This window comes from Mytilus californianus, unplaced genomic scaffold (assembly GCF_021869535.1).
Source record: "Mytilus californianus isolate M0D057914Y unplaced genomic scaffold, xbMytCali1.0.p SCAF_2, whole genome shotgun sequence".
In the NCBI taxonomy this organism is placed as follows: Eukaryota; Metazoa; Mollusca; class Bivalvia; order Mytilida; family Mytilidae; genus Mytilus; species Mytilus californianus.
Genome location: NW_026262668.1, coordinates 115,458,798 through 115,471,377, shown reverse-complemented (window position 1 = coordinate 115,471,377; position 12,580 = coordinate 115,458,798). Strand labels below are relative to the sequence as shown.

Genomic DNA, 12,580 nt, shown 5'->3' with positions numbered 1-12,580 from the left:
ACAGTAGTATATAGATGATATGTATTAATTACTTAGTAATAGGCTACAGTAGTATATAGATGATATGTATTAATTACTTAGTAATAGGCTACAGTAGTATATAGATGATATGTATTAATTACTTAGTAATAGGCTACAGTAGTATATAGATGATGTGTATTAATTACTTAGTAATAGGCTACAGTAGTATATAGATGATATGTATTAATTACTTAGTAATAGGCTACAGTAGTATATAGATGATATGTATTAATTACTTAGTAATAGGCTACAGTAGTATATAGATGATATGTATTAATTACTTAGTAATAGGCTACAGTAGTATATAGATGATACGTATTAATTACTTAGGCATGTTACAGGTTATAATAAGCTTAAAATCATCTAAAAAAAATCTGTAAGTTGTGAGACATATTTCCATAGATTTGTTAAAAATTCAACAGAACATTACATTCTTCTGAATCAGCATAGAGGCTTGGCATCTGTTCACAGAATTATGAAATAAAAAAGATTGGAAATACGTACATTGCTCAAGATATATAATATACGTAGATTGTGTGTGGTGTCTTTAAATATGTACAAGGAATGTTCATTAATTTTAAAAAGGCTGGTTAATTTCAAGAAGCATATGGTTTCCCTCTTAATAATTCAAATATACAATTCACAATCAATTTTGTATTTATTATTTTTTCATAACGATAATAAAGAATTTAACTCCTCACATTTTTCAGTCACTAATAACAATACTTATTAGTGAGATTGCAAAAGAAAAAAAAATCATAAAACTATTGAAAATGTGATATTTAGGCACAGTTTAATTTTATTTTTACATCACTGAACTGTTTATGTTATTTGAGGATGGTAAAGGGTTATTTTCGTGCAACGTGATCGCCGTTTTTTATTTCACGTTCAACATGTTTTTACTTTTTTATTTGACTTTCAGTCGTGCAAGACAGGTGCCTTGTTCAACGTGTTCTGCTTATTTAATTTTACGTGCATCGTGATTTTCAAATGCTTATTTTGCGTGCTCGGTATTTTTCAAATAAAATTCAAACACTTGGCAGGGATCGTCAAGAAATACTTTTTAAAAAGCCGTAAACCATTTATATCATAAATGTGTATACTAAATCGGGAATAACAAGTAAAACAGAGAGTTTATATATACAAGAAGACAGTGACTTAGTCACAAAAGGTTCACATCAAAGTCTTTATTTTTCGTGCAACGTTCATGACAGAAATTATTTCACATGCAAGCACCCCCCCCCCCTTTACCACCCTCTTATTTTGCAAATATTATAAAATCCACACTGTCTTCAAAATAAATAGCAGAGTTATTTCTCTTTTGCTTTGTGTGAGATATATTGTTTGAAGCAGTTATAAAAGACACTAAGACATAGAATGTAATGATAAGCCTGATACTTGTTTATACATAGATGATTATTGTTGATTTTGGAATATTGCATGTAATTAATTGAGGGATACTATGGGAAGGAGTGTAATATGCCAATATAACTACAAGAATCAAAGAAAATACATTGAACATCAACCTATGTCTTGATGAGTGTGTGATAAATGTATCACCTCATAACAGTAACATAGCAGTTGGGAAGTTACTTTGTAGTTAAATTTTTTTCCTTTGAAGATTTTTAATAAGTAATCAAGGGTTAACTTTTTTACCAAAATTATTGTTAATTTTCATTAGAATAAAAAGAGGACATTCACCAGTAGATTGGGCAACGTGAATCCCACCAAAAGTAAGAAGATTTTCATGGAAGGTTACAGGTGTCATATTTATACTAAATAGACACATCTCAAACAAAGTATACTTTTCATGGACAGGTAATAATTGTCTCATCTATGCTTTTGTAAAAACAACTGCAAAAATCCTTTCTATCACCTAGACCAACCAAAATATGTAATAGAATTTTTACTATTATCAGTCTCCTTACCTTGTCTTCATTTTCATGCTAAGGTGTTGTTTGGATTAAATATGTACTAAAGTAATTATTGGATACAAGTTGGCAATATTTTTGTTTTATTTTCTAAGGAGCTCATATCTGTGCACATGAATGATGACTTTAATTAGCACCATTTTCATGCTACCTGCTTGATTAAGATTTTTTAATCAGTCCTTAACAATACATGTTATGTCACAGTATGGCTGACTGGTGTACATGTCTGTATCACATAAGTCAAATGACCTTGAACTTTTGACCTAATTATCATACTCTAGTGGTTAGCCTAGAATTATTTTGAATTTTGGGGGAATTTATTTATCCTAGTAGGAAAGACGTCTTTTTAAAACTTATTTTTTAATAAAGTAATTGAAATGAACAAAAGTCATTTATTTGAAAAAAGAAATGACTTGTTTATGTTGATACGTCTAAGCAAATGATTGTTTGGTGCAATTTTAATATTTTTAGAATATAACTTGGTTCTTGTCACAATTTATATGTAAAAACAGTTATAGAATAAAAATAACCACCTATAGGACTTCAATTTTATTCTTATGATTGTTTTTAGCCATAATTTCCCTTTGTGAGCCCCAAGTTAATAATTATGTTATATTCCCTAAAGGATAATTATATCTGATGAGGATGGTGCATAATTTGTTTTAGTTTGAAAGCATATCACAGAGCAATGCCAATAAATGATTGCATTTCTGTTCAATATTGATGTCCAATTCTGAATGTAAACTATTGTATGATACTGTTCTATAGTAGTTATATGAAATAATGTATTCATAGGTAAGGAATTTTCTTATCAATTGGAAAACAAAGTAAAAAGTTTAATTTTGAAATTATTTTATTTATGCAACTTTAAGAAAATGCTAATGATTGTATGTGAGTGAACATGTATTTAGGTACAAAAATGTTTGAACTTGCACTCCAGAAAGCTGATACTTTTAAAAGATGAGGTGCAGAGGGTTTTTTGTTGTATTAAATCATTTGTATGAAAGATAAAATGAAAACAATTGCATAACAACATCATTCTTGTGTGCTTTGCTTGTTATCCAATTAATAATCAATTTTTGACTAATTTCTCATCCTATTTCTGGAACTCTAGGACCTAAGAATGCTGCTAGGCATATTTTTCTTTTCCCGGAACCTAAAAAAAATTACCCTAAGGATAAAAGAAAATGGAGTAAAAAACCAACTACCTAGTATTAATTTTAAAATCTAAAAAGTTCTGTCTTTAAACAGGATGGGCATGTGATACCCACGTTTAATATATGTTTTTATGCCCCCACCGAAGTGGAGGGGTCATTAAGTTTTACTCTTGTCCGTCCTTACATCCCAAAGTTGGTTTCCGTTCTCTAACTTTAGTTTGCCTCAACCAAATGTTATGAAACTTATAAAAAATGCTTATTACCACAAAACAGATCAAGTGTGAATTTTGGTGGCGTCACTTTTACCGTTCCAGAGTTATGCCCCTTTACAAATGGAAAAATTACTGAATTTTTCGTTTCCGTTCCTTAACTTTAGTTTGCCTCAACCAAATGTTATGAAACTTATACACAATGCTTATTACCACAAAATACAGATCAAGTTTGAATTTTGGTGGCGTCACTTTAACCGTTCTAGAGTTATGCCCCTTTACAAATGAAAAAATTACTGAATTTTTCGTTTCCATTCTCTAACTTTAGTTTGCCTCAACCAAATGTTATGAAACTTATACACAATGCTTATTACAACAAAATACAGATCAAGTGTGAATTTTGGTGGTGTCACTTAAACCGTTCTAGAGTTATGCTCTTTCACAAATGGGAAAATTGCTGAATTTTTTGTTTCCGTTCTCTCATTTAATTAGCCTCAACAAATGTTATGAAACTTATACACAATGCTTATTACTACAAAATAAGGATCAAGTTTGAATTTTGGTGGTGTCACATTTACTGTTCTAGAGTAATGCCCCTTTATTTTAATTTAACTTTACCCCACAACTCTTTGAATTCTGATTCTTTAATTTCTTAATAAAACTTGAAGGAGATTTTGGTTTACACTAATGAGAAAGCTAACCAACAACACAACATAACCAAATAGACATTTCCTATTCTGACATCGGACTCGGACTTCTCCTAAACTGAGTTTTACTGTGCGCACTGTTGTACGTTTGTTTTTTCTACATTGGCTAGAGGTATAGGGGGAGGGTTGAGATCTCTAAAAACATGTTTAACCCCGCTGCATTTTTGCGCCTGTCCCAAGTCAGGAGCCTCTGGCCTTTGTTAGTCTTGTATCATTTTTAATTTTAGTTTCTTGTGTATAATTTGGAGTTTAGTATGACGTCCATTATCACTGAACTAGTATACATATTTGTTTAGGGGCCAGCTGAAGGACGCCTCCAGGTTCAGGAGTTTCTCGCTGCATTGAAGACCCATTGGTGGCCTTCGGCTGTTGTCTGCTCTATGGTCGGGTTGTTGTCTCTTTGACACATTCCCCATTTCCATTCTCAATTTTATTACAATCTTCAGTGCATATTTCAAGCTTTAATTCACTCCAAATCTAGGCAAGTTGTGAAAGTATTCTGCAGAAACCACTAAAGACCTGTTATATTGGTTCCTCAATTGACAAAAAACTAGGAATCAATAAAAACCACTGACTTACGACAGGTACATAAACATGTGGCCAGGTTAAAGTCATGTTAATTCATCTTTTAGATAACTCAGTAATATTTAACACATTAAATTCTTCTGTACAAAATGATCAAAGCAGAAATCAACACTAACTTATCTGTTTGTAGTAGCTTCAGACAATAATTTTGTCTCTTCAAGTCTTGCTGAGCCATGTTATTTTTAAAATTTGGCAAATATCATTTGATTTTGATGAAGCTCTAATGTTTTAATAAGATAACAGATTTATATCTATTCTGCTTAGTTATTTATCAAATTATGAAAGAATTCAGCCAAGAATCTGGGTGTATATGTATAGAAGATTACATAGAGCATCATAGTTAGTATTGTAACTTAGAAAGGTTGAAAAAGTTCATTCCATGTATTGCCACTAATTCCAGGAGTTTTGGATAATAGTGCCAAAATGAATTGAATACATGTAAGTTTCCAATGTTTTTACTATGTGTTACAATAGAATATATTATTCTTGTGTCTCCCCTACAGGTTCTCTCCAGTGTTGTTCTTCCTTTTGCAAATGCTTATTTGTATTATGCCCATCACGAACAGATGTATTATGTTATAGCCTCTCCTTCTGTTTGTCAATGCCAGTGTGTATCTTAATAATTTACTTAACACAATGTATGAAGACAAGATCTCTTTTGATTATGACAATTTTCCTTTTTTGTTGTTCCAGATTTCCAGAGTTATCAAATATTTGATAATTATCAGCAGCATGTCAAATGATAACTCAAGTTTGCTGTTATGGATTGTTTTATTTGTACACTATGTTTAGTTTTATGAAGATGTATCCCCATTCTATTTGGATTTATTATAATGTTTTTGACCAGTCCGCCAGTCCGTCCATCAGTCCGTCCGTCAGTCCTGTTCTTGTCATCACAATTCCTCTGAAACCACACAAAAGAATTTCATGAAACTTTGTAGATGATAAGAACATACTTATGTAGATGTGCATATCCACAGGAACTTATAATTCAACTTTTTTCCTAGGAGTTATACCCCTTTGAACTTATAATTTTTGCCTAAATATACTAGTTCTACTGCAACAGTTTGTCATCCCAACTCATCTGAATCCACATAACAGAATTTCATGAAACTTTGTAGTTATTTAGGACATATTATGTAGATGTGCATATTGACAGGAAATTTTGATTCAAGATTTTCTCCAGGAGTTATGCCCCTTTGAACCTAGGATTTTGGACTAAATATACTGCTGCAACAGTATGTCATTGTAAGTCCTCTTAAACCACACAACAGAATTTCATGAAATTTTGTATATAAAAAGGACATACTATGTAGATGTGCATATCGACAGGAAATAAAGATTCAATTTTCTTTTGTAGGAGTTAAGTCACCTTGAACTTAGAATTTTGGCTTGAATATACTACTGCAACAGTTTGTCATCGCAACTTCTCTGAAACCACACAACAGAATTTTATTAAACTTTGTAGATTATAAGGACATTATATGTAGATGCCCATATTCACAAGAAAATTTTATCAGTTGACTTTTGAAGGAGTTATGAGTCTTTGAACTTAGGAATCTGGTGAGATTTTTTTTGCCCATTGACAAAGGGGGGGGGGGGGGGGGCATGGGGTATGTGATCGTGCTCACAAAGGTGTTTTAATTTTTTAAGTTCTCATTCAAGAGATCTGGGACTTTCATCATGAGAAATTAAGCAATTGGGAGCATATCTCAGCTCAAATTTTCTTACATTGAAATTTAATAGTGTTGGTCTGTGAATACAAACTAAATGTGAAAAAACAAATTACATCTTAATTTTGATGATTTTTTAAAATTTTGTATCAAAGCGATGCATTCTGTCAACAGCAGTCTACATTTAGGTTCAACCTGTGGTTAAAATTTTTTTTAAAGGTCAATAACTTTGTCAAATCTCAAAATAGAAATAAGGATACACGAAGAGATTGTTCATGATTTGTTCACATATAGAATACACCTTGCAGGTTGAATTTTCAGGTTAAATAACTTTTAACTCACTTGCTTTCTAAAGTTTTCGACCAAATGGTTATAAAACTTTATGAGTTCATCCTTCCCAATTCGTAAATAGTCAAATTTTAAGCAATTTTTTCATAGAATTACACAACACATTTGTAAAATATCCGCCAAAGGAAGTTTTCACAGATCCAAGACAGAAAATTTGATATAATTTATATTTTCAGTGTACAACTAAGGGAAGTAATCCCTCAAAAGGGCCAAAGTAATGTGGTACAAATCATATGAAGAAAGTAACTAGCATTTTGCCATATGAAGTTACTCCACAGATTTTATTCATTTTCATCTAGTTTCATGCAAAATTTCACAGAAATCCATGAGATATCAATTCTTGTTCCTCACTAAATGGACAAAAATTGGAGTTAATTTGGTACATTGCATGATACATGTTTTAAAAACCTGTCTCAAATATTTTTGTTATGTTGTAGGTAAACAAAGTTGGAATTATAAGCAAAAGTAACAGTAAGTAAATGTTTATCATCAAGAGGCATTTAAAGGGGCATTAGCTACAAGATAAAGAAAAAAATGATATGATTTTTTTCTTCAAACATTAATGAAAGTGAAATAGTGATATAAATTGGCTTTTAGCAGCCAGTTTGGTTTAGTTTTGTCAAAATAAGCAAAGAAACATTGCTAATGAATTATTCACTTGCAAGTGAATAATTCCACCTCATTAAATCCGTATTCTTGTGAACTTCAATTGAACCCTATAGCTAAAGATAGGTTTATGCATGAACTAGGTGTGTTCAGCTATTAGAAAGAAAAGAATGTCAACATTGGAAGTGAAACAAGGGTAAACCATTTGGTTGACTGATTCGATCTACAAAAACTCATTCTTATACAGGTAAAAACGATTATTAACATTTTTTTTAAACCTATAGTATGAAATCAAACAGACCTAGAAAAACCCAATTGCACAAGTTTGCTATCTATTTATATCTATGTTTATGTTTATATTGGGTAATATAACCGTCCATAGTCTTCAGAGGTCACCTCGATGGTTAATTAGATGGCATCTAGACTAAAATACATATGAAATGCTGATACATATTATGAGTCTGTGCATGGTAAATTGTTTATTTTAGACTTCTTATCATTTGGATATACGTTTTAGTATGTTACAAATCAAATATGAGAATTTGAGTCAAATTGGTGAACATGAATTTGCCAGCTAATGCCCCTTTAACATTTCCAAATGAATTTAATAGTTTCATTACAAGTAGATCATTTTACATCACTTAAGAAGGAGTAGATTTGATAAGGGTGCAAAAACATCCACAAACAATTTGTTGTGTCATCTTATACATTGTTATAGTTAAAAACATCCAGAAACAATATGTTGTATTAACTTATAGTTAAAAACATCCAGAAACAATATGCTGTATTAACTTAAAGTTAAAAACATCCAGAAACAATATGCTGTATTAACTTATAGTTAAAAACTTCCAGAAACAATATGCTGTATTAACTTATAGTTAAAAACAGCCACAAAGAATATGTTGTATTAACTTATAGTTAAAAACATCCACAAACAATATTATGATGTGTTATCTTATAGTTTAAAACATCCAGAAACAATATGTTGTATTAACTTATAGTTAAAAACATCCACAAACAATATGTTGTATTAACTTATAGTTGAAAACATTGACAAACAATATGTTTTATTAACTTGTAGTTAAAAACATCCAAAACACTGATCCGTAAACAATATGTTTTATTAACTTATACATTGTATTTATTGTTGTTTCTCTTATTACCTAGTAATTAATGAGATTTTTATATGATGGACATCCATCCTTTTTTTATCCTATGTTATCGGATGTACATCCGCATACTTTCTTTCCCTATAGATATAGTTAACATATTCTGCAGCAAAATATTGCATTGTTCAAACATAGCAGAAATTATACAAAACATGGACTCTTGCACCTACCCTAAAACAGCATCTAGTACATACAACAGTAAACTTCAGCATGAAATAAAACCTAAAACAATATCATTTTAATATTAAAAATCTTGAGTTTTGACTACTATAATCGGACAAAATAAGCTGAAACTTTTTGAGTTTAGATTTGTGTTAATTGTCTTGTATATAAATTTTTTTTACTATGCCTAAAAAATTCTTGCATGGTTATTGGGCAAATATTAAATTTAAAATTTTCAGAAATAAAATGTGAATATAATCATCTTTTAATGGATGTCATTAATAACTTATTTGGCTGGTGAAAATGCAACTGCCAACAATATTTGTAAATCTACCTGTCAATTTAATTTGGGGTTGTCTCCCTTGAGGCCTGTAACAATATGTATAATTTTAGGTATGAAGTGTTAGAGATAAGTCAGTAGTTATTTTGTCAACTTTAAAGTACTTAAAAAAATGAAAATACTTATATGTTAGGTAAAAAAGTTTAAAATTTGATTTTTATGCAAAATTCATCAATTGTTGGAAAATCAAGAAGAATTTTCTTAAACATTATTTTAAAAATTTAGTAATTGTACTTTTCAATTTGTCACCAAGTTGTCATTGGTGGCATCTCTTCATTGAAATCAATATTGGTGACCTTGACATACATAAATATGAGTCATCTCACTTCTTATTTACATTCTGTGGAATTGGTGCTCCAGTTTATTTATGTCAGTTTGTGTGTTTTTGCTTTTTCATCACAGTATTATTGAAGTTTGTGACCATATATGTTCAGATGCATAATAAATCCAGCAATGTTCTATTTTTCTAGATAGTGATAATTTGACTTCCAGATTATTGTAGCCATACATTAGAGCTGTCGATTATTTTGGAAGTATTTCTGGAACCATAGCATGGCAGAAGCTATTGTTGGGCCAGTCCAGAACTTACAAGTACAAGGTAATTAACAAACCAAGGTTTCAAAACTTGCATAGTAATTAACATGTTTTCCATGTAATTTTGTTTTGCATTTTCATAGATTAATTTTCAAGATAAAGCATCAACATTGATTCCTTGGAGAATCTCAGTTGAATGGAAGATCCGGAAAAAATCAATAACACAACATCAGCTACATATAAGTTGACTAACAGGAATTATCCTGATCAGTTTGTCATCTGACGTCTGCTTGAGTCTTGTGACTGTCTGCAAAAGGTAAGAATGTTAAACCATATGTAGTCAAAATTTACAGGTGTAAAAAACTATAATTGGTATACATTCAATAAAAGTGTAGATTGAACAAAATTGTCAAAGAAATAATTTTGTTGAAGGGGTGAGATGGGGGTGTGGTTAAAGTAGGGGTGGTATAACTATAATGAAAAAAGAGACTTTTAAGTTCGATTTTACTTTAAAAAATTTCCTTCAGATGGCTAATTTTTGTCCCAAAGGATTTTGTTATAGTAACTGATAATGATTTTTTCATATTTTTAAAAGTAGTGACATAAGTCTGATATTATTTATATATAATTATTAATAAGGCAGGATAATACACAATGTTTAATGCATAAATAAGGTGATGTGGTATGATTTCCAATAAAACAACTATTCACCAAAGACTAAGAGACAAGGATGAAAAGAAAATTTAAATGATATGTGTCTGCATAAATATTGGGAATCCCAGCTTGATGATTCCATTTTATACAATGTTTTTGTCAGATGAGATAATTACATAAAAAAGTTTCTTTATGGCTGGTTTGCTTTAAGTTTTCCCATTTTTGTCCATAATATAAGAAGCTTTTTCCATAACAAGTGAATTTGTTTGTAATTGAGAGGGAACATGTTATTTTAAAGTAAGGTGATCACTTGATAGCTAAACAAAAATTTGAAATTTGGATGGAAATGCACCATTTTTCCACTCAACAAGAAATTTGTCATAAAGTTAACAAATTAAATTTCCTGTTTTTTTAACATAATTTATCAGATGGATTAAATACATAGTACTGCAGAAAAAAATCCTGTATATGCAAGCTCTTCTGTATGAAATAATAACTGATACTATAAAATATAATACAGTTAGACTGTATTCTTGATTTTATTTTGCATTTTTCATCCTGAGCTTTAAGAAGTAGAAAGATGAATTTAACATGTGTTCCTGGTTTACCTAGTGTTCCATGCTGTTAAATATTTTATCCATGAGGAAAGAACAGCAAAGGATTTTTTCTCTTGTTTTTTTTACAGCCATTCTGTCTGGCAAATTTTGATACTGATTAAAATTGTACCAAATAATCTAGATACACCCAACATATCAAGTTTGATGTCTTAAATAGACTGCAAGAATTACAGGTTTGACTATTGGTCTGCCATTTCATATTATATTCTACAACTAATGTAAATTTTTGTCAGATGTCATGTATGGCCTGTATTCCTTGAAGTGGGGATCTTCAGTTTATGTGACTGACTTCAGAACTGAGAAAAGATTCTGAAAAGTTTAACATCCAAATAGATCTTTCTTATCAGTTAATCAGCTCCTCAAGGATAAAGCTGTATTGGAAGTTATTAATTCAAGAAATAAATTTCAGTAAATAACAAGAAATAATCAATGAGAAATAAGGTGTGGATATAAAAAAAGAAGATGTGGTATGATTTCCAATGAGACAACTCTCCACAAGAGACCAAATGACACAGAAATTAACTATAGGTCACTGTACGCCTTCAACAATGAGCAAAGCCCATACTGCACAGTCTGTAATGTAAAATAAGGTGTGGAGTTAGTAATGTAAAATATTTGAATATATAAAATATTATTTAAGTAAAACAAAATGGGTTTTTGTTGGATACAGATATTGAAAGTAACAATTATAAAATGGAACTACTAAAGCAAGAAAAAATAATCATTAATTAAAGGTTTGTCAATACACTATACATGCAGAAATAATACATCATTTGATTGGAATGTGAAGGGTGGGAAGCCTTTTAGTTAGTGCAAGGATGACAAACTTAGTTAATAATTAAAATTGAAATTCAATAATCAATAATTTTGTTTGAATACAGCTCATTGCTGACAAATATGGCAAGATAATTTAATTAGAAAAAACTACACGTTATTTGTCTGAAACATAGATATTAAAGTTGTCTGAAACATAGATATTAAAGTTTAAACATGGTTTTAATGTGTAAGCATGTGTCAAAAACAATGTTGTTTCAGACAGACATTAGGGTGCAAGGAATCTAAACTGGATTAATTTAGATGGAAATGAGAGGACATTGAACTCCCAACTCTCTCTACACATGAAAATCTTTGGAACAATGAATGATCTCTAAACATTTTGACAAAATTGAATACTTTGCCCGTAGTGCCTTTATTTTCTGATTCGTTCACAGTTCTCTTTCCTAATCTCTCTGCCCATCCCTACAATACACACATTTTGGTTCATCTTTGAAACTTCCACTCATCATTATCTACTAAAAGAGTTAATTTGAGCCCTATATTGTTTGGAAGTATATTCTATCTCTTATGAAAAGTAGTTTTATCTTGCAAATATGTTACAAAAGAGGAATAAATCAACAACAAAAAAGAAGAATTATCAATGTAAATTATTGGCCAGTCCAAAACTTTTGTGTCTTGACAAAAAACTTACCAAAATATCTGCCATTCTTTAATAAAAAGATACAAACATTTAATTGATGGTTGGAGTTGTCTGCTGTACTTTCTGAAAGTTTTTGGTAATTCCTGTTTTCCTTTTAAGGTATTATTATTCTGTTGTTAATGAAGGCAATGCTGTTTGACATTTCATCAAAAAATCATGTGATATCTGTCCTTGACAAAAGTTAAAATAAAATCATGTAATATCTGTCCTTGACAAAAGTTAAAATAAAATACCATAGATGATTAGATAGACAGCAAACCATACAAAAATTAAGAACTTTTTCATGCAAAATAACTTTTGTAATTTGTATTTTAATGCCCCGGCCACAAGGCGAAGGGGGCATTAAGTGTTACCCTTGTCCGTCGGTCTTTCCGTCTTTCCGTCCTACTG

General features: G+C 30.5%; 1 protein-coding gene across 6 annotated transcripts in view; it reads left to right on the top strand.

Annotated features, from left to right (window-relative positions):
* The window catches only part of LOC127730812 (microtubule-associated protein 2-like), a 132,868-nt gene that overhangs the window by 4,291 nt on the left and 115,997 nt on the right, over window positions 1–12,580 (top strand). For 5 of the 6 annotated variants that reach the window (XM_052239400.1, XM_052239399.1, XM_052239398.1 and 2 more), the window contains exons 2-3: window positions 7,069–7,102; window positions 9,379–9,506. The gene's annotated coding sequence lies outside the window, so the exon portion shown is untranslated. Of the gene's footprint in view, window positions 1–7,068; window positions 7,103–9,378; window positions 9,507–9,597; window positions 9,759–12,580 lie in introns of those variants that run through there. The other variant, XM_052239396.1, reaches the window with a different exon arrangement.